Below are 23,118 nucleotides of genomic sequence, written 5' to 3'. Positions count from 1 at the left end.
TTCTTAATTACTTGCTGGAGTCTCTTTGCTAGTATTCTATTTAAGATTTTTGCATCTATGTTCATTAGGGACATTGGTCTGTAGTTTTCTTTCTCTGTTTTTGATCTCCCTGTATGATATAGTTTTAAATATATTATCATATAATATATAAATTCATGTTTGTCATATTGTGAAAGAAGAAACATATTGCTTTCATAAGTGAAAGATTCATATTTGAAAGGAAGTATAGTATATTTCAATTTCCATTTAGATTCTGACTATTTACTCTCACATATTTTCCTAATTTTTCTTATACTCCTCTAATTTGAATTTTAAAATCATTTCAGAGCTTATTTAGGAATTGGCCTAAGACTAACTAACATTTTTCTTTCAGGCTTTGGATATAACATTTTTTATTGTCTTCTGAGTTTGTGTTTTGTGTTTCTCTGTCAACATAATAACTTTCATGAATAGGTTCTTTTTTTGTTATTTTTATTTGTTCACTTTCCCAACCTATTTTTTTTGAGACAGAGGAACACTGCCCCAAGCATCAGGCTTTGTTGTACAGCTTTGTTTTCAGAGTCAGTTCTTGGGGGGCCTTTAAGTTTTCTCTTCCTCCAAGGTGTTATGCTCTAAAAAGAGTTAAATTTACTACTTTCGTGGCATGTGTTCTGCTCTGTGAGCAACCACAAGTACTCTATCACTCCAGAAATATGACCATGTGACTATATGATCTGGTATGCTGGTGTTCTCTCTCATTCTGAGCCTGTCATCCAGAACTTCCATTTGGATCTGGATATGAGCAGTGCAACAGTTTTACGCCCAGTGCTAGCAAAGGGCCACCTATAATCTCCTTCTGCTCAGTTGTGTGACTATCATACTGTCAATGAGCTGAGAGCTGCATAAGCTACTATTACTAATTAAATTGCTTCCAAGTCTGCTGTTGACTTATGCTCCATTTTTGCCAGAGAATTCTGGCCTGCACTGAACTGTACTCCATTCTCACCCAGATGCCTAAGACCTTTCCTCCTGCCCTTCTAAGTGGCTTTGAATTTGAAAAAAATACATTTCACCCCAACCTTTTGTGGATTCTAAAATTCCAAATTCATTGTGAAGCACTATTTCAAAGTTTTTAGAGGAGAATTTGGGTGATATCGGGTAGATCCCCACCTTTTCTCTGCTATTTTGAAATCAGTCATTAATTAAAGAAATTAAGTTATACTATTCACTAAAAGTTCAAATATGGAAGCTGAAACCTATATACTTTGGTAGTAAGAAGACAGGCTTATTTGAGGAGATTTTGATATGGGGAAATTCTGAAGGCAAAAGGAGAAGGGATGACAGAGGATGAAATAAATGATGTCATAGAAGCAATAATATGAGGTTGGATAGTCTTAGGAAGATGATAGAAAGGCCTGCCATTCTACTGTCCATGGAGATCATGAAGAGTTATATAGGACTGAATGAACAACAAATGAAAACATTCTCAGAATAAAAAAATTAAGAATTACCACTATTAGATATATTTCCTAAGGTGATCAAGGTAAAAGAAAATGAAACTATTTTCTAAAGTATTGTAGGGAAATATTTGTTAATTAATTAAGAGTTCATTAGGAAATAGGGTTAATTAGTATAATTTATTGATAGATACATAAGAGAGATGAGTGAGTTGGGTTTCTTTAAATCTGAATGGAATCTCAGAGATAATTGATGGGAGAGTATTTTCCCAAGGAGCTTTGGGAAAGACAGTTGGTCCAATTATTCTCTTTTTGGACTGACCTGGTTCAAGGAAAGTTGTCCGAAGAATGGCTCTGCAAGTGTGGAAAACCTTGTTGAATTCACATCCTGAAAAACCATCTTATCAGGCCAGAGAAGGATATCGTTTGGCGCAGTATCTATACTTGCCCCAAAAGTTGGCAGCAAAATCTGACCTGTTTGAATGGAGAAAGAGGTGGAATTTTTGACCAGCTAGAAATCAAATCTGAGCAGCAGGAAAGAGAACCCTGACTTATTCCTTTCTGTTTATAAGTTTATATTTTATATTAGGATAGATAGATAAGGATTTTGGGTTTTAGATAAATAGAAGAGAGGATAGCCTCAACTCTGTTGAGGAAAAAGTAAGTCTTCATGGGCCAGATTGGTTGGGTAGCTATACTTAGAATTTACTAGAATAGGGACCTTACATAAACATAAGAAATACTTTTCTACCTGCTTTTCCTTATAATTTCCCTTCCTTAAAATTTTATACCTACAATAAATAGTTTTATGTAATTGGCCTGAGCCAGAATTGTTTTAGACTGCTTTGAGAAGCCATCTTTCTCAGCAGTCAAAAACAGTAGCCTGTCCACTGAGACATAGGTATTGGTAATACCCATACCAATACCAATACCAATAATCAATAATGAATAAAGGTCAAGAACCCCTTAAAACAGTATTTATAGTAGTTCTTTTAGTGTTGACAAAGAATTGGAAACTAAATGGATGGCCATTACTTGGGGAATGACTGAACAAGTTATGATATATGATTATAATGGAATACTACTGTACTGTAAGAAATAACAGATATCACAAAAAAAACCTAGAAATCTCATATGAATTGATATGAAATGAAATGAGCAAAATCAGGAGAATGTTGTATAAACAGTAAAAACAATACTGTATGATGATCACCTTTGAATTACAACCATTTTCATTAGAGCAAGGATCCAAGACAACTCCAAAGGACTCAAGAAAAAAAAAAGATACTCATTTCCATAGAAAGAATAGACAAAGCCTGAATGAATATTGAAATATAACAGTCTTAAATTAATTTCCTCCAGAAATTTTTCTAGAGAGAAAATAATGTGTCTTGTTTTATAACATATTGAACAGAGAAATATGCATTAAATGACAATATATGTATAACCTATATCATGTTACCTGCCTTCTTGGAGAGGGTATAGGAGTGGGAAGGAGGGAGAAAAAAGATTGAGACAAATTTTTAGGCTGGAGCTAGGGTGAGAATTTTTGTCCCTTGAATAAGCATTTTATTATAACTTATTTTATATTCATAAAAATAATGCATATTTTATATTACATATATTGTTACATTATGTTGTTATTTATGTTGTCATGTTTGTTGTTATATCATACATCATATTATATTGTTATAATATATTATTCTATAAATAAAAATAAATGTTAACTCGAATATAATTAAAAGGAATGCTAAATTTCACATTCAAGTTGGTAGAAAAACAAGATTTGATTTTCCCATGCATATTTATGAACTAATTGAAATTTATCCATGCACTAAAGTAAAAAACTTATTATTTAGATAATAGGTGTGGTTTTTTCCTGGCAAATTTTTGACAAGTCTGTTTTGGAGGGTAGGAAAGGGCAATTCTGGAACACTGGAGGAAATAAGAAAAGTCTTTAATTCACAGTAAAGAAGAATTGATGAATTAAGTCAGAGATCTGAAGTTTTATAGGGATCAAGGAATTAAAATAAGTATGTTAATGTCTAATAGTAGAAATTAAGGGATCAGCCAATAATTAAGGATGGATATAAACATAGGAAAGGTGGGTAATAGAGAAGGAATTATAGTTTTCCTAGTACCTCTCAAATCTTACTACTCAGATAATTGCCATCTGCACCTGCAAGTAAAGTTAGCCCTGGTCAAAGAACAATGAAATATTTTTTGATGGTCCTAAATTCAAACTATTCAATTGTTATTAGAGTTAGCAAGAAATTTATTTTTTTTTAAAAAGAGAAATAATGATTCAATTATTACCTTTGGGGAAACTTATTAGGTATAATAATAAATGACATTTCAATAAGGTAGACTTGTCAGGCAATTATCAACAGAACAACAACAGAACTATTTATCTAACTATACTAATTTGTCTATTGATAGATATCTATAGTTATTGATTGATAAATATAGTTAGATATTTTGTCTCTCCATTTAGAATAGTTATAGTTACCTATATCAAGATATAGATTTCTATTTATATGGAGAAGTAATCAAAAGATGATAGATAGATTTGATAGCTGAAAAAAAAGAGAAGGAAGGAATGCAGGAACAAAAAGATAGAAAGGAAAAAAGAGAAAGAATGATCAATTATCTCTTCATTTCAACTGTAAGCTCCTTTATGATCAGGACTATTTTTTATTGCGTCCTAGTGCTAGGTAAAGTGTTTTTAACTTAGTAAGTGCTTACCAGTACTTGTTAATTGATTGACCATGTAAGGATGGATTTGTGCAAGGGGGAATGGGACAAAAGGAGCCAAAGCCAGTTGGCAACAGTTAGTGACAGTTGAGACCAGTGAGGATTCTGGGAAATTCTCCAGAGGAGGAGGAGAGGAGAGATCTTCAGGGTGGAGGACTGTGAGGAGAGAACAGGAGGACATCAAAGCACGGATCCAGTCCTGAGGGCTTCCTGAGGATTCTTTCTTTGGAAATTGAAATCCTGATTCCATCATCAAAGCCATTCCATCACATCAAACTCATCAAGACATCAACCTTTGAGACAGCTAAGATTTTGGACTCCATTTTGGGAGCAATCTCTTAGTCTTCTTCTCCCATTATCAACCTTGCTGAGAAACCCCTTTTCAGTCAAAACTTACAATTAAAGAAAAGGATAGAAACAGAAAAATAGAAATAGAAATAGAAGGCAAAGGGGTGAGGGAAGAAGCTTAGAAGTGGGAACCATTGGGTTTCCCACCTAAGTGATGGACCCTATAGAAATAGAGAAGAGTGCACCCCAAAATCCCTCTGCCCTTCACCCCCTTCCCTAATCCCTGAATTGTGAATAATAAAAGCCATTCATTAGTCAGATAATGTTCCAGAGTGCCTGAGAAACAACAAGAAAGAGGGGAACCACAGCTTCGTCTGGCTGCCTCCATCTTGAAGCTGGACCACCCACTGTGAAGTTGACTGACCTTCGGGGAGGCTTGTGTGAACCCGGCCCTCATTCAGAATCAGATTGGGGTACCACATACCTCATCTTATAGGGAAGCCTTGCCCCCAACTCCTGTAGGGCAGCATAACCATCCAGGTCACCCAGTTCCAGGGTGACACCCCCTTGAAGTCTCAGTGTATATTCAGCCCCAGGGGAGATCTGGGAGAGAGACTCACTTCATAGACTCTCTCTCTATTCCCATCCTATCAAACATTGGAAACTGGCTTTCTTTATTCTTTCAACCAGTTGACTGCTTGGTAAAAGAGGGCAGTATTAGAGTTATGAATATTAGTATCAAGGACTTCTCAAACTTAACTAATCATTCAATAAGAACTCTAATCTATATCTAATGGCATACCTCTTTACCCAACCCAGGGCCTTGAAAGGCCATATCAAATACCAGATAAGGACTGAGGAATTTGGTACTATGTTCTTAAAAACTTTTGCTCTTCAAAAATTTCAAAACTAGATTAAAGTTATGAATTTTCTTTTTTTCCCCTGATGTATATTTATAGTACTTTTATTATCAACCTAACTGCTAACCATATAAAACAAGGAGTGAAATCTTACTCCAAACCCTTAGCCTTTAACAATGTTGAATCAAACAAATAAACAAATAAAGAAAATGGTTTTGTTTTAGATCTACTCCTGGACAAGCCAAAAGTGATTCTACTTTTGACTCTGTTTTCTGGGAAGCCAGAAGGTAAAAAATGAGGAAGGAAAACATTCCACAAATGGAAAACAGCCAATGAAAATCCATGGAATCATGAATATTGTTCCTTGTGCAAGAAAGAACAAGGAGACCAGTGACACTGGATCTCTGAATATACAGACTGGCATCAATTTTGAGAAGCCTGGAAAAGTCAAAAGAAGGCAGGTTGTAAGAGGCTTTAAAACCCATATTTTTGTCTGATATTGGGTATTATAATAGTTAATGAGTTATTAAGTAGGAGTGTGACATTATCAGATTTTTGCTTTAGAAAAATTATTATAGATATTCTATTTTTAAGTTTTTATAAAGTGTGCAATTCTTAATATTTTGGATTGATAGATCATCCCTTCCCCCCTTCCTTCCTTCCATCCCTCTCTTACTCACTCCCCTTCTTTATATGGTAAGGAAATTATAGAGCTGAAAAATAATTATCTGCACAGCTTCTGGGTTAAAATGGTGGCAGAGTAGAAACAGCTGCTTAACCTCTCCTAACCCACACAGATAGGACTCCTAAAGAGGACAGAAAAACAAATCCAGACAAAAGAAAGGACCCCACAACAGGGTGGAGTTGTGAACTGATCCAACCATTCTGGATGGCAATTTGGAACTATGCCCAAAGAGTGATAAAAGAATGCCTGCCCTTTGAGCCAGCCATAGCATTGCTGGGTTTATACCCCAAAGAGACCATAGATAAAAAGACTTGTACAAAAATATTTATAGCCGAGCTTTTTGTGGTGGCAGAAATCTGGAAAATGAGGGTATACCCTTCAATTGGGGAATGGCTAAACAAATGTGGTATATGCTGGTGATGGAATACTATTGTGTTCAAAGGAATAATAAACTTGAGGAATTCCATGTGAACTGGATAGACCTCTAGGAGTTGATGCCAAGTGAAAGGAGTAGAGCCAGAAGAACATTCTACACAGAGACTGATACACTGTGGTAAAATCGAATGTAATGGACTTCTGTACTAGCAGTAATGTAATGACCCAGGACAATCTGAAGGGATTTATGGAAAAGAACACTACCCACATTCAGAGGAAGAACTACAGAAGTGGAAACAGAGAAGAAAAATAACCGCTAGAACACATAGGTTGATGTGGACCTGATTGGGGACATAGACTTGAAAGCACCACACCAATGCAACTATCAATAATATGTAAATATGTCTTGATTGATGACACATGTTAAAACCAGTGGAAATGTGGGTTGGATATGGATGGGGAGAGTGAGGGGGGAATAAAGGGGAAAGTCAAAACATGAATCATGTAACTATGGAAAATTTTTCTAAATAAATAAAATATTTAAATCCTCTAAAAAAACAAACTAATGTATAATTTAATGATTATGACAGTTAACACTAAACTATTAATTAAGATTATACTGGTCAATGTCTTAATTTATAAAAAATATTATGTGAAAAAGAAAAGAAAAATAATTATCTGATCTGTGACTCATTGCGTATTGTCATATTGTTTTCCAGTATACATTTCCACCATCAATGTAATTGAATGTTTTCTTCCAAATTTAACAACATTATTTTTTTTTATCATTTTTTGTGATTTTTTAAATTATTCTATTAGGTATGAATAATTTATCTTAAAACTATCTAGGTGACATAGTGGATAAAATGTAGGGCCTAGAGTCAGGAAATACTGAGTTCAAATCTATCTCCAAACATTTACTCATAATATGACTTTGGTCAGATTTTTAACATCTGTTGCCTCAGTTTCCTTCTCTGTAAATTATCAAATGCCTCATTCTAGCACATACATTTTAAAGTAGTAGTGAGGATCAAGTGAAACAATATGTATCATAGCATATGAGATATATTGATATACATTTAAATGAGATAATATGTTAAAGAAGTCAGTATAGCTTCTTTTTCATCTAGAGACAGAAGATTCTGAGTTCAAATCAGACCTCAGACACTTCTTAGCTATGTGACCCAGGACTAATCAATTAATGCTGACTGTTCTGCCTTGGAAGAAATAACAGCATTAATTGTAAGACAGAAGGTGAGAAAGGTGGAGTCAAGATGGTGGCTTAGAAGCAGCAAAAGTGATTCCTCTATGAAAACCTTTCCACACCAATCAAAACCAAAACCCCTTGAGGGGGGCAGAAAACAAAATACTACAACAGGACAGATCTGGGGGACCCTCCTGCTCAATTCAACTTAAAAGGTATACACAGAAGGTTGAATTCTCAGATTTAAGGAAAAGAAAGAAGGAAGGTCCCAGGTTCACCTCCCCCTCCTAATATGCTGAGACTCAGGTGGTTGCTGGGATCATAGGGTGAGGGCTCCAGTCTGAAGGGAGTGTCTTGCTGTCACAGCTACATGAGGCTCAGGGCCCTGACTACAGCTGGAAGGGAGGCATCTGGAGGAGAGGGGCAGAGAGGAGGGCAGACTGGTTGCAGCATTCAGCCACCATTCCTCCATCTTCAGCCTCTGCAGCTGAAAGTTTTGGCCTCAGGGCATAATCAGCTCTGTAGATAAACTCAACTGGCCTAATCCCATCTATCAATAGTGCAGAGAAGAATCCTTCAGAGGACAGAAAAGCTCAATCTCCAACACCCCTTCCTTAGCTACTGCACTGAGACTTGGGTAAGAATCCAACTGACTGGGATACCAGAGTGAAGGATGTAACCACAACAGCGTACCTTGGTATCACCACAGGAAGCTTAGGGTTCTGACTGTGCAGTTGCAGGGAGGCAGCTGGTAGAAAGGAAGAGAGGAGGACAAGGGTAACTACCTTCAGTCTCCTCACATTCACTTTCCCCTTCAGCTCTCTTGGCAGCTGGGGAAGATTTGACTTCAAGGCAACTAGTCAGCTCCATGAGCCTAATCCAGGCAAGCAACTGAGCAAAGAAGAAACCCCTTTAGTGTAGAAAAGCCCAAACTCACAGATCCAGCAAATAAACAGAGGAGCAAGAACACAACCAATAAGGAGAGGGAAAGAAGGAAAAAAATATGAGTAAGCAACAGAAAAAGAAAAAAGAAATCATAATTGACAGCTTATATTCAGGTAATAAACAAGGAACAAATGGAAAAGAGAAGGACCAAGGAACATCAATGAAAAACTAAGAAACTCCAGCTCATTGATCCCAGGCTTTGGAAAAGCTTAAAACACAATTCAAAAAACAATTAAGAGAAGCTGAAGAAAATTGGGGAAAGAACTTTGAAAGCACAATAATTCATATGGAAACAGAGGCAATATGAACTAAAATAGGAAAATAGTGTCTTAAAAGCCAGCATTGGCCAGCTTGAAAATGAGGCAAAAAAGTAAACCAACAAAAAAAATAGACTAAAAGGAAAAGGAGAATCAAAAGCCCAGCAATGAAATTCAGTCTTTAAAAATTGGAACTGAACAACTAGAAGCAAATGGATTCACGAGGCAGCAAGAATCTATAAAACAAAATCAAAAGCATGAAAAAAATGAGGAAAATATGAAACACCTTATTGATAAAACAACAGGCATGGAAAATAGAACCAGGAGAGACAATTTAAAAATTATTGGACTACCTGAAAATCATGACAAAAGTAAAAGCCTGGACATCATCCTACAGGAAATTTTCTAAGAAAATTGTCCTGATATTCTTAAACAAGAGGGTAAAGTAGAGATTGAAAGAATCCAAAGATCACCTTCTGCACTAAATCCCCAACTGACAACACCCAAGAATGTTATAGGCAAGTTAAAGAACTTCCAGACCAAGGAAAAGATACTACAAACTGATGAAAAGGAAAAATTCAGATATCATGGAGCCACATTCAAGATGACACAGAACCTGCAGGCATCCACACTGAAGGATGGGATGGCATGGAATATAATATTCCAGAAAGCAAGGGAACTGAGTCTACAACCAAGAATCAACTACCCAGCAAAACTGACTATATTCTTTCAGGGGAAAGTGTGGTCATCTAATAAAATGGAAAATTTCCAACCATTCCTGAAGAAAAGACCAGGCTTAAACAGAAAATTTGACACCCAAATACAGAACTCAAGAGAATCACCAAAAGATAATTAAGAAATGAAAAAAAATTGAAGGATCCAATAAGTTCAAATGATTTATACTCCTATATGAAAAGATGATATTGGTAACTCTTAAAAATTGTTATTATCATTGAGATAGCTGGAAGAAGTATACTTAGAGACTTAGAAGGGACAATAACAAACTGTATAGGATATATAAAAAAACTAGTGGTAAAAAGACTATAATACTAAGAAATGGGAAAGAGAAAAAATGGGGTAAATATAAAGAAGCACATGGGGAGATAGAGGAAGATGACCAATACAATGGAAGGGAAGCAGAGGTGGGCAACAGGTAATACTTAGATCTTCCACTCATTGGAATTGATTCAGAGAGGGAAGAACAATAAAATCCATTTGAGCAGAGAATTGTATAGTGCCTTATAGAGAAGGAAAAGGATAATAAATGAGCTGGTGGGGAGGGGAGCAATTCAAGGGAGGGAGAGATTGGGGGATTGTTTAAAAGGCACTATAGTAAGAGCAGAATAATCAGAGGGGAGAGAGTCAGAAGGGGAGTAACATTAAAAAGGGGAAAGGAAGGCAGCTGGGTAGCTCAGTGGAGTGAGAGTCAGGCCTAGAGATAGGAGGTCCTGGGTTTAAACCCGGCCTCAACCACTTCCCAGCTGTGTGACCCTGGGCAGGTCACTTGGCCCCCATTGCCCACCCTTGCCAATCTTCCACCTATGAGACAATGCACTGAAGTGCAAGGGTTTGAAAAAAAAGAAAAAAAAGGGGGAAAGGAAGGAGACTGACTAAAAGTGAAAAGTTGGAGGGGAGGGTAAGAGGGATAAAAGAAAAAGCTGAATCAAAGAAGGAAGTCAAAATAGAGGGGAATACACAGACAGTAATCATAACTGTGAATGTGAATGGGATGAACTTGCCCATAAAAAGGAAGGAGATAGCAGAATGACTGAAAAACCAGAATCTTACCATATGTTGTCTACAAGAAACAAACTTCAGGCAGGTAGACATACACAGAGTAAAGGTGAGGGGGTGGAACAGAATTTACTAGGCTGAAACTGAAGGAAAGAAGGCAGGAGTAGCAATTATGATTTCAGACAAAGCTAAAACAAAAATAGATCTGATTAAAAGAAATAAGGAAAGTAATTATAACATTTTGTTTTAAACCCTTACCTTCCTTCTTAGAATCAATACTATGTATTGGTTTCAAGACAGAAAAGTGGTAAGAGCTAGGCAATGGAGGATAAGTGACTTGCCCAGGTCACACAGTAAGTGTCTGGGGCCAGATTTGAATCTAAGACCTCCCATCTCTAGGCCTGACTCTAAATCCACTGAGAGACCTAGCTCCCCTCTAGGTAATTACATTTTAATGAAAGGCAGTATAAATAATGAAGAAATATTAGTACTCAATATATATATATATGCACCAAATGGTAGAACATTCAGATTTCTAAAGGAGAAACTAAGGAGTTTAAGAAGGAAATAAATAGTAAAACCATACTAGTGGGGAACCTCAAACTTCCTCATCAGAACTAGATAAATCAAATTAAAAAATAAATAAAAAAGAAGTAAGGGAAGTGAATGAAATGTTAGAAAAATTAGAGCCAATAAATATCTGAAGAAAAATAAATAGAGATAAAAGTAATATACCTTCTTTTCAGTAGCACATGGCACATATACAAAGACTGACCATGTACTAAGGCATTAAAACATTGCAAACAAATGTAGAAAAGCAGAAATAATAAATGCAATTTTTTCAAATCATAATTTAATAAAAATCATAACCAATAATGGCTTAAAGAAAGACAGATTTAAAATTAATTGGAAACTAAATAACCTAATTTTTCAAAACTGGTTGGTCAAAGAACAATTCAAAGAAATGATTACTGATTTCATTGAAGAGAATGACAATGAGGAAAGAACTTATCAGAATTTATGGGATGCAGCCAAAGCAAGTATTCAGGGTAAAAATTATGTCCCTGAGTGCATATAACAACAAATCAGAGAGTGAAGAGGTCAATGAATTGGCTGTGCAACTTTAAAAAATTAAAAAGAAAATAAATTAAAAATCCCCAGATAAAAACTAAATTGGAAATCCTAAAAATCAAGGGATAAATTTATAAAATTGAAAGTAAAAGAACTATTGAACTAATAAATAAGACTAGGAGCTGGTACTGTAAAAAAATAGATAAAATACTGTCTAATCTAATAAAAAAAGAAAGAAGAAAATCAAATTAACAGAATCAAGGATGAAAAGGCCAACCTCACCTCTAATGAAGAAAAAATTAAGGTAATTATTAGGAACTATTTTGCCCAATTATATGGCAATACATATGACAATCTAGGTGAAATGGGTGAATATTTATAAAAAGATAAATTGCCTAGATTAACAAAAAAGGAAGTAGAATACTTAAACAATCACATTTCATAAAAATAAATTGAACAAGCCATCAAGGCATTCCCTAAGAAAAAATCCCCAGAGCCAGATGGACTCACAAGTGAATTTTTTTAAAATTTTAAACCCTTATCTTCTGTGTATTGACTTATAGGTGGAAGATTGGTAAGGGTAGGCAATGGGGGTCAAGTGACTTGCCCAGGGTCACACAGCTGGGAAGTGTCTGAGGCCGGATTTGAACCTAGGACCTCCTGTCTCTAGGCCTGGCTCTCAATCCACTGAGCTACCCAGCTGCCCCCTTCTCACAAGTGAATTCTATCAAACATTTAAAGAAGACTAATCCCAATTTTCCAGGTTAAGATGGTGGCAGAGTAAAAAGGAGCTGCTTAACCTCTCCTAACCCACACATATAGGACTCCTCAAGAGGGCATAAAAACAAACCCAGATGAATGAAGGGACCCCACAACAGGACTCAGCATTGAAGGTATGTGGATCTGGGCATTTCCATGATATAAGGAGGTGAAATAACTCTTACTAAAACACGAGCTGAGCAACCCCCTCCTCCCCGGACCACCTACAGGGCCAAAGCCAGCTCATAAGAGATAGAGCAAGTTTGGGGCACCCATTAAGTTCTTGGCAGCTACCTGGGCCTGCTCCTGAGAGCAGCAGGACTTAAGACACCAACAGGCTAAAGAATGTGTGGACTTTGAACACAGGCCTTGAGCTCAGGCAGGGACACAGGTGCTGACACAGGTGGGGATGCAGGCGAGGACATTGTGTGGGGACCTAGTGCAGAGGGGTGAATGACTGTGGAAGCAGCACTCTGAGACTGCTAAAGGAGCTTTGGGCAGAGGAGAAAGCAAGGGGACCACAAGGAAGCTTGACCCTGACAACAACTAGACTTGAGACCTCAGGAGACTAGAGAGTGCAGACCAAACTGTGGCCCCAAGGATAAAGCTGAGAGGGCTTACAGTGCTGTGACTCAAGCAAAAACTGCTCCACAGCTCCAAAGGCAGAGAGTCTGTCCGCCTCACCCAGACTTATGACTGAGAAAGGAATAATAATAATAGCAAGCAAGTCACAAGAACCCAAAAAGAAAAAATCAAGAAGAATTTTTAACACTTGACAACTTTTACACAGAAAAAATCCCGACAATAGAGCAAACAGCAGAGGAGAACAAAAAAGTAATCACATCCAAACCTTCCCAAAAAAATGAAAATTGGTCACAAGCTCTTGAGGAGTTCAAATCTGAGATCATGAGAAATATGGAAGAGATTTGGCGAGAGAAGTGGGAAATAGCTCAAAAGGAAATTCACAGTTTAAAAGACAGAAACTTCCAATTGGAAACCAAAATTAAACAGCTGGAAAACAGGAAAGAACAAACTGAAAAGGAAAATCATATGATTATAACAGAAAACCAGTCTCTAAAAGCCAGTATCAATAAGCAAATGAGAAAGTGTTCCAAACCTCTAATAATTAGAGAAATGCAAATCAAAACAACTCTGAGGTACCACCTCACACCTAGCAGATTGGCTAACATGATAGCAGGGAAGAGTAATGAATGTGGAGGGGATGTGGCAAAATTGGGACGTTAATGCACTGCTGGTGGAATTGTGAACTGATCCAACAATTCTGGATGGAAATTTGGAACTATGCTCAAAGAAAGATAAAAGAATGGCTGCCCTTTGATCCAGCCATACCATTGCTGAGATTGTACCCCAAAGAGATCATAGATAAACAGACTTGCCCAAAAATATTTATAGCTGTGCTCTTTGTGGTGGCAAAAAACTGGAAAGCAAGGGTATGCCCATCACTTGGGGAATGGCTGAACAAATTGTGATATATGCTGTTGATGGAATATTATTGTTCTGAAAGGAATAATAAACTAGAGGAATTCCATGTGAACTGGAAAGACCTCCAGGAATTGATGCAGAGTGAAAGGAGCAGAGCCAGAAGAACATTGTACACAGAGACTAATACACTGTGGTAAAATCGAATATAATGGATTCTGTAGTAGCAGCAATGCAATGACCCAAGACAATTCTGAGGGATTTATGGAAAAGAATGCTACCCACATTCAGAGGAAGAACTACAGGATTAGAAACAAAGAAGAAGAACAACTGCTTGAACATTTGGGCTGATGAGGACATGATTGGGGATATAGACCTGAATAGACCACACCAATGTAACTATCAATAATATCTAAATGAGTCTTGACTGACCACACATGTTAAAACCAGTGGAAATGCAAGTTAGCTACCGGTGTGGGGGCGGGGGGCTTTAGGGGGTGAAGGGTAAAGTAAAAACATGAACTATGTAAACATGGAAAATTTTTCAAAAAATAAAAATTTTATTAAGTAAAAAAATAATAAAATCACCATAGACAATATAAAATTTAGGAATCTATCTACCAAGATAAACACAGGAATTATATGAACAGAACTACAAAACACTTTCCACATAATTAAAACTAGATCTAAATAATTGGAATAATATTAATTGCTCATGGGTAGGACAAGCTATTATATTAAAAATGATAATCTACCCATATTAATTATCTTTTTCAGTGCCATACCTATCAAACTACCAAGAAACATTTTTTATTGAACTAGAAAAAAGTTATAATAAAGTTAATTTTGAAGAATAAAAGACCAAGAATCTCAAGGTAACTAATGAAAAATTGTGAAGGATGGGGATCTAGCATTACCAGATCTTAAACTGTATTATAAAACAGTGATCATCAAAAACAATATGATACTGCTTAAGAGACAGAAGAGAGGATCAATGGAATAGACTTGGAGTAAATGATCTCAGCAAGATAGTATATGAAAAAGCCAAAGATCCCAGCTTTTGGGACAAAAACCCAGTATTTGACAAAAACTGTGGGGAAAATTGGAAAGGAATATCGAAGAAATTAGTGTGATACTTAGATTAAATCTACACTGCCCATCTTTAGATTTAATCACCAAAGGTGAGAGCACCTCCAATATTGGGAGGTCCATAACTCACGTGTGTTAGAGTGGGTGAAGAATCAGAATCAATTGACTGCCCCCTAGGCTGTCCTAAGAGAAGCATCTATTGTGATTGGTCATAGAAATTAGTTGGGAGGCACAGGAAGTGACACATAAGTGACCCCATTAAAAAGAGCTCCTCAGTCAGCTGAGTGGGCTTCTGGTGAAGAGGGCTGCTGCTGAAAGAGCTCTTCTGGTCCGCGGAGGAATGCTGGCTGGAACCCTGAGATCTTGGTGAGACTGCTTTCCATATCTTCTTTAGAAATCCACATGGTGAGTTCAAAAACTGAATCTTCCTGAACTTCTCTTAAGGAACTTCCCTTTAATAGACTCTGTGAATGAAGCTTTTCTTCATTCACCTCCGGGCCTCTGGCACTCTGACTCTTGGGTGAGAGTTAATTAGATCTACCTGGATTAATTAGAGGATCTAGTAATTTACCTACTGTGGTGGATTCTTATTTCCTTATTTCCTCTCTCTCTTCTCAATTGTAAATAAACTTCCCTAAAAGTCAATTTTGATTGAGATTATTCTTAATTGAGGATTGATAATTGTTCAATCCTCTGGCAACCAATCTTAAATATATTTACCCTAAAACCCCTTCCCCCCCCCACTTACATTAGAGAAATTAGGTTTAGGTCAACATCTCACATCCTATACCAAGATAAATTCAGAATGGGCAAATTACTTAAATATAAAGACTGTAATCATAAATAAATTAGGTGAACATAAAATAGTATACCTATCAAATCTATGGGAAAGGAAAGATTTTAATTTCTAATTTCACAAATTTATAAGGAGCTAAATCAATTGTACAAAACATTAAGCTATTCCCCAACTGATAAATGATCAAGGAAAATGAATAGGCAGTTTTCAGACAAAGAAATCGAAACTGTTAATACGCCCATGAAAAAGTGTTCGAAGCCTCTCAGAATTAGAGAAATTCAAATCAAAACAACTGTCACCTAGCAATTTGGCCAATATGACAGCAAAGGAAAGTAATAAATGTTGGAGGGGCTGTGGCAAAATGGAACACTAAAGCATCTCTAATAGAGTTGTGAATTGATCCAACTTTTCTCAAAGACAACTTGGAACTATTCCCAAAGGACTTCAAAAGAATGCCTGCCCTTTCATAAGCCATGCCACTGCTGGGTTTGTACCCCAAAGAGACAATAGGGAAAAATACATTTATAAAAATATTTATAGGTGTGTTCTTTGTAGTGGCAAAAAAGCTGGAAAATGAAGGGGTGTTCCTCGGTTAGGGAATGGCTGAAGAAATTGTGGCATCTGACGATGGTAGAGTACTATTGTGCTGAAAGGAATGATGAACTAAAGGAATTCCATTTGAACTGCAAAGAACTTCAGGAATTGATGCAGAAGGAAAGGAGCAGAATCAGGAAAAAGTTGTACACAGTGACTGATATACTGTGGCACAATTGAACATAATGGACTTCTCTACTAGCAGCAAAGCAATGATCCAGGACAATTCTGAGGGACTTATGGGAAATAATGCTTTCCACATCCAGAGAAGGAACTGTGGTAGGAGACAAGCAGAAGAAAAACATATGATTGATCACATGGTTTGACAGGTATATGATTGGGGATGTTAACTTTAAATGATCATTCTATTGCAAATATTAATAATATGGAGATATGTTATGAACAGTGATACATGTAAAACCCAGTGGAACTGCTTGTTGGCTTCAGGAGGGTGGACGGAGTAGGGGAGGGAAAAAAAAACATGAATCATGTAACCATGGGAAATATTCTAATTTAATTAATTAAATAAAAAGTATTAAAAAAAGACAAAAGGTAAGGATTTTTTTTTAAGTGGGGCTTTAGGAAAAATCAAACTGGAAACATTTTTTATAACAAATGTCTTTGACAAAAACCTCATTTCTCAATTTTTGAGAACTGAGCCAAATTTATACTACAATGCATTCCTCAATTGGTAAATGGTCAAAGGATACGAACAGGCAGTTCTCAGAGAAAGAAATTAAAACTATTTATAGTCATATGAGGAAATGCTCCAAAAATTATTGATTAGAGAAATACAAATTAAAAGAACTCTGAGATTACACTTCACACCTATCAGTATGGTTAATTTGACCAAAAATAAAAAAGATAAATGTTGCAAGAGATTTGGGAAATTAGGACACTAATGCACTGTTCGAACTATAACCTGGCACAACCTATTTGGAGAGCAATCTATACGCATGCCCCAAAGACCATAATACTATGCATAACCTTTGACTTAGCAATATCATGATCGGGTCTATATTCCAAAGAGATCAGATATAGGGGAGAAAGGAACTACTTATACAAAAATATTTTAGCAGCTCTTTCTGTAGTGGCAAAGAATTGGAAACTGAGAGGGATATCTATCAATTTTGGAATAACTAAATAAGCTATGGTATATGGTTGTAATGGAAAATTATTGCTCCTTAAGAAATGATAAACAAGATGAGTTCAGAAAATCCTGAAAAGACTTATATGAACTGATGTAAGCTGAAAGTGGACTGAACCAGAAGAATGGTGTATATGGTAACAGAAATATTACAAAGATTAACTGTGAAGGACTAAACTATTAACAGCAAAGTTAGGTTCCAAGATATCCACAAGGGACTCATGATGAAAAAAAAATGCTATCCACAGCCAAAGAAGGAACTATTAGAATCTGATTGCAGTTTAAAGCACTCTACTGTTCATTTTATTTCCTTCATGGGTTTTCTTTATTGTATATGTGATAAATGTCTTCAGTCATAACACAGGAAATGTAGAAATATGTATTGCATGAAAGTAAAGTACTAGTATAACATATCAGACTATCAACTCAGGGAGGGAGGGAGGGAATCTGTATCGAAAAATATCAGAAAAGAATTGTTAAAAATTCTATCTAAATGTAAATTTAAAAATGAAGTTAAAATTTTAAAACCTTACCTTCTATTCTAGAATTGATACCAACTATTAGTTCCAAGGCAGAAAAGTGATAAAAGCTGTGCATTTGGGAATGTGACTTGCCCAAAGTCATACACCTAAGAAGTAACTGAGGTCAGATTTGAACCTAGGACCTTCCATTGCCAGGCATGGCTCTCTGCCCACTGAGCTAGCTAGCTACCTGATCCTTTCATATGCTTTTTAATAGTATCTACTTGCTTCTTTAAAAATCATCTGTGTCCTTTGAGCTTGGTGTAATAGAGACGGTACATTGTTATATTCTAAGTAAACATCAGTGCATATATACTTTTAGCAGAGATGATTTGTATGTATAAGCTATGCTATATTTTACAATATACTTTATACTCTGCTATACTATGCTAATCTATGTATATGTTTCAATCAATCAATAAACATTTATTAAGTGCTTACTGTGTCTGCACTTACTGCATTCTCATGATATATATGTATATATATATATGTGTGTGTGTGTATATATATATATATATATATATATATATATATATATATCCTTACCTCAATGGAAATTTCCATAAAACTGTCCTCATTTATGGAGATTGATTACTCAAAGCTTCATGCTTGTATAAGGGGTGGAGTTGGTGAAAGTTAGAAAGAAAAAAATCTTAGTCTAGCTTCCAACTTCAAACGAAAAAACACATGGTTCCCCAAGCTCTCTTTAGATATATAAAGGGAGAGCAAGTCTCTGAGAAGAAGCTGACATGTAGAGAAATGCGAACTTCCATGATGTCCTTCTTCCCTGCTTAGAGACCTCCCCTTGAGTAAGATCTGGAACTATCTCTATGGCTCTGAGTTTTCTTGTCCTCTATAAGATATCTCATCTACTCTTTGTATTGTCTGGAATCTTCATATGTATACTTTGTCCAAATTTTATTTACTATGTATATCTTTGAATAAATGAGTTTATATACTATGTATATTCATTGTACTATTAACATAGGTATGAAGACAGTTAAGTCTTGAATATATATAACTTAGGACAGTGGTTCCTAAACTTTGGCCTACTGCCCCCTTTCCAGAAAAAATATTACTTAGCCCCCTGGAAATTATTTTTTTTAAATTTTAATAGCAATTAATAGGAAAGATAAATGCACCTGTGGCCATCACTGCTTCCCTGGATCACTGCAGCACCCACCAGGAGGTGGTGGCGCCCACTTTGGGAATCATTGACTTAGGACATTCTCTTTTTGCATTAAAGGATATCAGTTAGGAACACAGATCACACCTAACATTTACTTTTCCTCTACAAACAATATTTAAGGGAGTAGATACATATTATTATCTGGTATTCCACTTCTGAATAGAGTAGAGTGGTCCACCTCTGACTCCAACCTCCTATTCCCTTCCTAGAAGAAATCAAAATATCCCTTTAAGAGGACTGGGGGAGCAAGATGTCAGGGATCTCCTCAAGGAGTGCCACATTTACACAGACTTTTGTGGAAACACATAACTTAAACTGGGAAAACAGTTTACCACATAGTCCCCCACATATATGCTTAAAGCAACAACAAAACAATAATCATAATAACCATGGCATCTAGAACATGGAACAGTGGGAAAATTCATGACTATCTAGATCCAGCAGATCTGGGATTACATCTCATTTCAGACAAATCACTGACCTCCAAAAAATGTCATTTCTAGTTATAAACCCAAGCTATATGTTGTTCCCAATGAGAGGTTGTTTTTTTAAAGATATATAATGCTTTGGGAGCAGTGCCCAAAAAAAGCCTTGAATTCTTCTATTAAAAAATATCATTTGAAACTTACATAACAAACATTAGAAACCTCAAAGATTAGCAATGAGAATATATATCACTAAGTGAAGAGCTACAGGCATGCCTTTGATCCTCCATAAAGATTAACAGTGCCCATGTTCTAAAAAACAGGTTCCAAAGAGTCCACGCCTGGAAGAAAGCATTGCAGGGTTTTACCTTAGAGGGAATATGTTTGTTTTCAGCACTCCACTGGAATTGGTGTCTTGCCAGTTGAACTCAGATAAATTTGCCAAACCAGTTTCACTTTTTTGACTCATCCTTAAGTGTATTTCACCGGATTCCTCCCTTGGCTTTAGTGAATGTAGGCCACAAGTTGAAACACTTCTCTCATGTCAATTGTTCAATTGAAAACATTTTTTAAAAAGATGTTAAACTATGAGGAGGAAGATGAAATGCTTAGCGCACCACTATTTGGAAAAAAAACATGGTGCTGATAAATTTTTCTTCCTCATTTGATCCTAAAGCTTTGGAACATTCATTAAATAGTCTGTCATTTGTAATTGCAGAAAAACAATTTGCTATTTACTTCCTGGCTGCTAATTGTCAGTGGAGTCAGAAATGTACAATTCAAATGCAATTTTGACAGGCAGGTGAGGTTGTACCAGGCACCATAACCTGAAATTATTTATGTTTTCTTATTCAATAAACATTTATTAAGGGGTTTCTTATAAAAAGAACTCTGTACAAGAGGATAAGGGAGATTCAAAATTTAGGCATGACACAATCCTTAATTTACAAGAAACATGAAATGAAGGAAAGACCTGAAAAAGATAGGCATTCCCTTAGCACAATCTTATGATTTTTAGGATAATAGAGATAATGTTTCTTCTAAGAGGTTTTCTAGTAGTTAGGAGTAGAGCTGTATTTGAGGTCAGGTCCTCTGACTCTACATCCTTCCATTAGACCAGGTGTCAGCAACCTTTTTGGCCATGAGAGCCATAAACGCCATATTTTTTAAAATGTAATTTCGTGAGAGCTATACAGTGCTCACAGTGTGCACTCCTGTAACAGCGCCTGAAAAAAAATTGACTTTATGGCTCCTGCAGAAAGAGCCATATGCTGCCGACCCTTGCATTAGACTATATTAACTTCATAGGATATGGATCATTATCAGCAACTTACTCATTTGAGTTTTATGCCATATTCATTGATCATTCAATATTTAGATCTAAAGAGGTCCTGAGAAATCAACTAGTCTTCATTTTGCAGATGTAGAAATAGAGCTTTATAAGTTTTTGAGTTAGATGGCTTATCCAAAGTCACACAACTAATTAGTGGTTGATATTAAACAAGAATTGGCATATAAAACCCACTACAATTTGGATCCAACCTACATTCCCAGATTTGTTTAATATTATACGATCTCACCCACTCCTACTACATAATAGTCAAAATGACTGATTTCCTCTTTCTCAAATTTAACACTGTATCTCCCCCATCCACTCTCCATTCCTAGAATATACCCAGTCTTCATCACTACCTCTCAGAAATACTGGTTTTCTAAGCTCAACTCAGGATCCACCTCCTCTATGAGACCTTCAGGATGCTTCTTCTAATAAATAATGCTCTCATCTTCAGAAAATGCCTTGTATTTACTTATCTGCATATGTATATATTTCCCATTAGAATACAAATTTGCAGAGAGTATGACAGTGACTGGACCAAAAATTTCATTGTTATAGGAAATTCTAGGTAAGTAAGTTGTTTCTACCAAAACCAACTAGTACCCTCTCTGCAACCTTGAGAGAGTTATTTAGTAAGTCAATCATTCAGTCATTGAATCAACAAACATTTATTAAGTGCTTTCTATGTGCTAGGTGCTGTAATGTGATAGAGATGTGATAGAGATATGAATACAAACTAAAAAAGAAAGGCAATCTCTAACTTCAAGGAGCTTACATTCTAATGAGGAAAGACAACATACAAAAGAACAGTTAAAATGTAAGAAGGTGGGAAAAAGGAGACAAGATAGTGTAGCCCCAGCAAGAAGAATGAGGGATGCCTGGGGAAAACTCACCAATGAAAGAAGTGGCCTGTAAGAAAAGAGCAAGGAGACAGTTGAAGTATAGTCTTGAGAAACAGTGCCTAGAACAATAGGATGCTAAATGACTTGCCCAGGATCTGTATCCAGTATATGTCAAAGGCAAGACTTAATATTAGGTCTTTTAGGATGATAAATTGACTTTCAATGGCCAATACAACTTGCATAAAGCAGGAACTATTTAATTTTTGTTTTTTTAAATTTCTAGCATCCTGTCATTGTTGTTCATCCTTCATTTCAAAGAGATCCAATGATTTCTAGACATGATTAAGTTAGATTTAAGTGAGGCAGAGTTGCACAGAATCATCATCCTTGTTCTCTTTTCTAGAGTCATTGAAGTCCAATGGCAAGACAAAATTTCAGGAGATCTGTTTTTGGCCTGAGGTGCAATTAATGACCTTAGCATCTTTGATGTTTGACCGAGCCCTAAGCACTACACAGCATGCCTATTTCAGTCATCTCCATGCCTGTTGGAAAAAAAGTTCCTATCTGCCTAGTCCACTGGGGGAAGATTCATATATGTGGGGTAGATACCCCTCTAATCACTGACAGGTGTGATGCCCATCAGTTACCCTCAACCTGGTTAAATTCATTTGCCAAGACAGTTTTACCAGAGGGTGGTAATTGAGCATGCTAGAGCTTCTGCGAGCCAAAAATATATACATTTCTCTGTATTCCTGATGCTACATAGAATAAATTTTCTTGGAGTCAGAAGGTCTGAGTTTCAGCTTTGCTTCTGACCCTTGCTAGCACTGTGACTAATCCACTGAAGTCTTTGGATAATATTTTCCTCTTAAAAAGGGAGAATATAATTCACACAACTTATGTCACATAGATATTATGAGGAAAATGGCTTTGAAAAACCTTAAAATAACATTTAAATATGAACTATTATTTTAAATAAAATATTAATAACTCTACTTATTCTTCCAGCTGTCCCTAATTCCAATATCTCAAAGTATTATTTTGCTCATCTAATTATAGCTGGTACACCTTATGCATACATACTTTATTGAACTGTGTATTGTAATTAACTGTACAGATCTGATCCTTATATTTCCCCAGCTTCAAAGACTAATATAGTAAATACTGACACATAGTAGGCACCTACTAAATGCTTGTAGGAGGAAGGAAAGAAGGAATGAGGGAAAGGAAGAGCAATGCATGACATTATATGAGAGATGCCAAAGTGAGTAATAAAGATAATAAATAATATTAATATTAGTAAGTAATCACTGAATATTTCCTAGATTATATAATGCTAAGTGATAACATGTGAGAAAAACTTCATATGAG

Source organism: Gracilinanus agilis, chromosome 2, assembly GCF_016433145.1.
Source record: "Gracilinanus agilis isolate LMUSP501 chromosome 2, AgileGrace, whole genome shotgun sequence".
NCBI classification, from domain to species: domain Eukaryota; kingdom Metazoa; phylum Chordata; class Mammalia; order Didelphimorphia; family Didelphidae; genus Gracilinanus; species Gracilinanus agilis.
Note: the sequence above shows the minus strand (reverse complement) of the source record.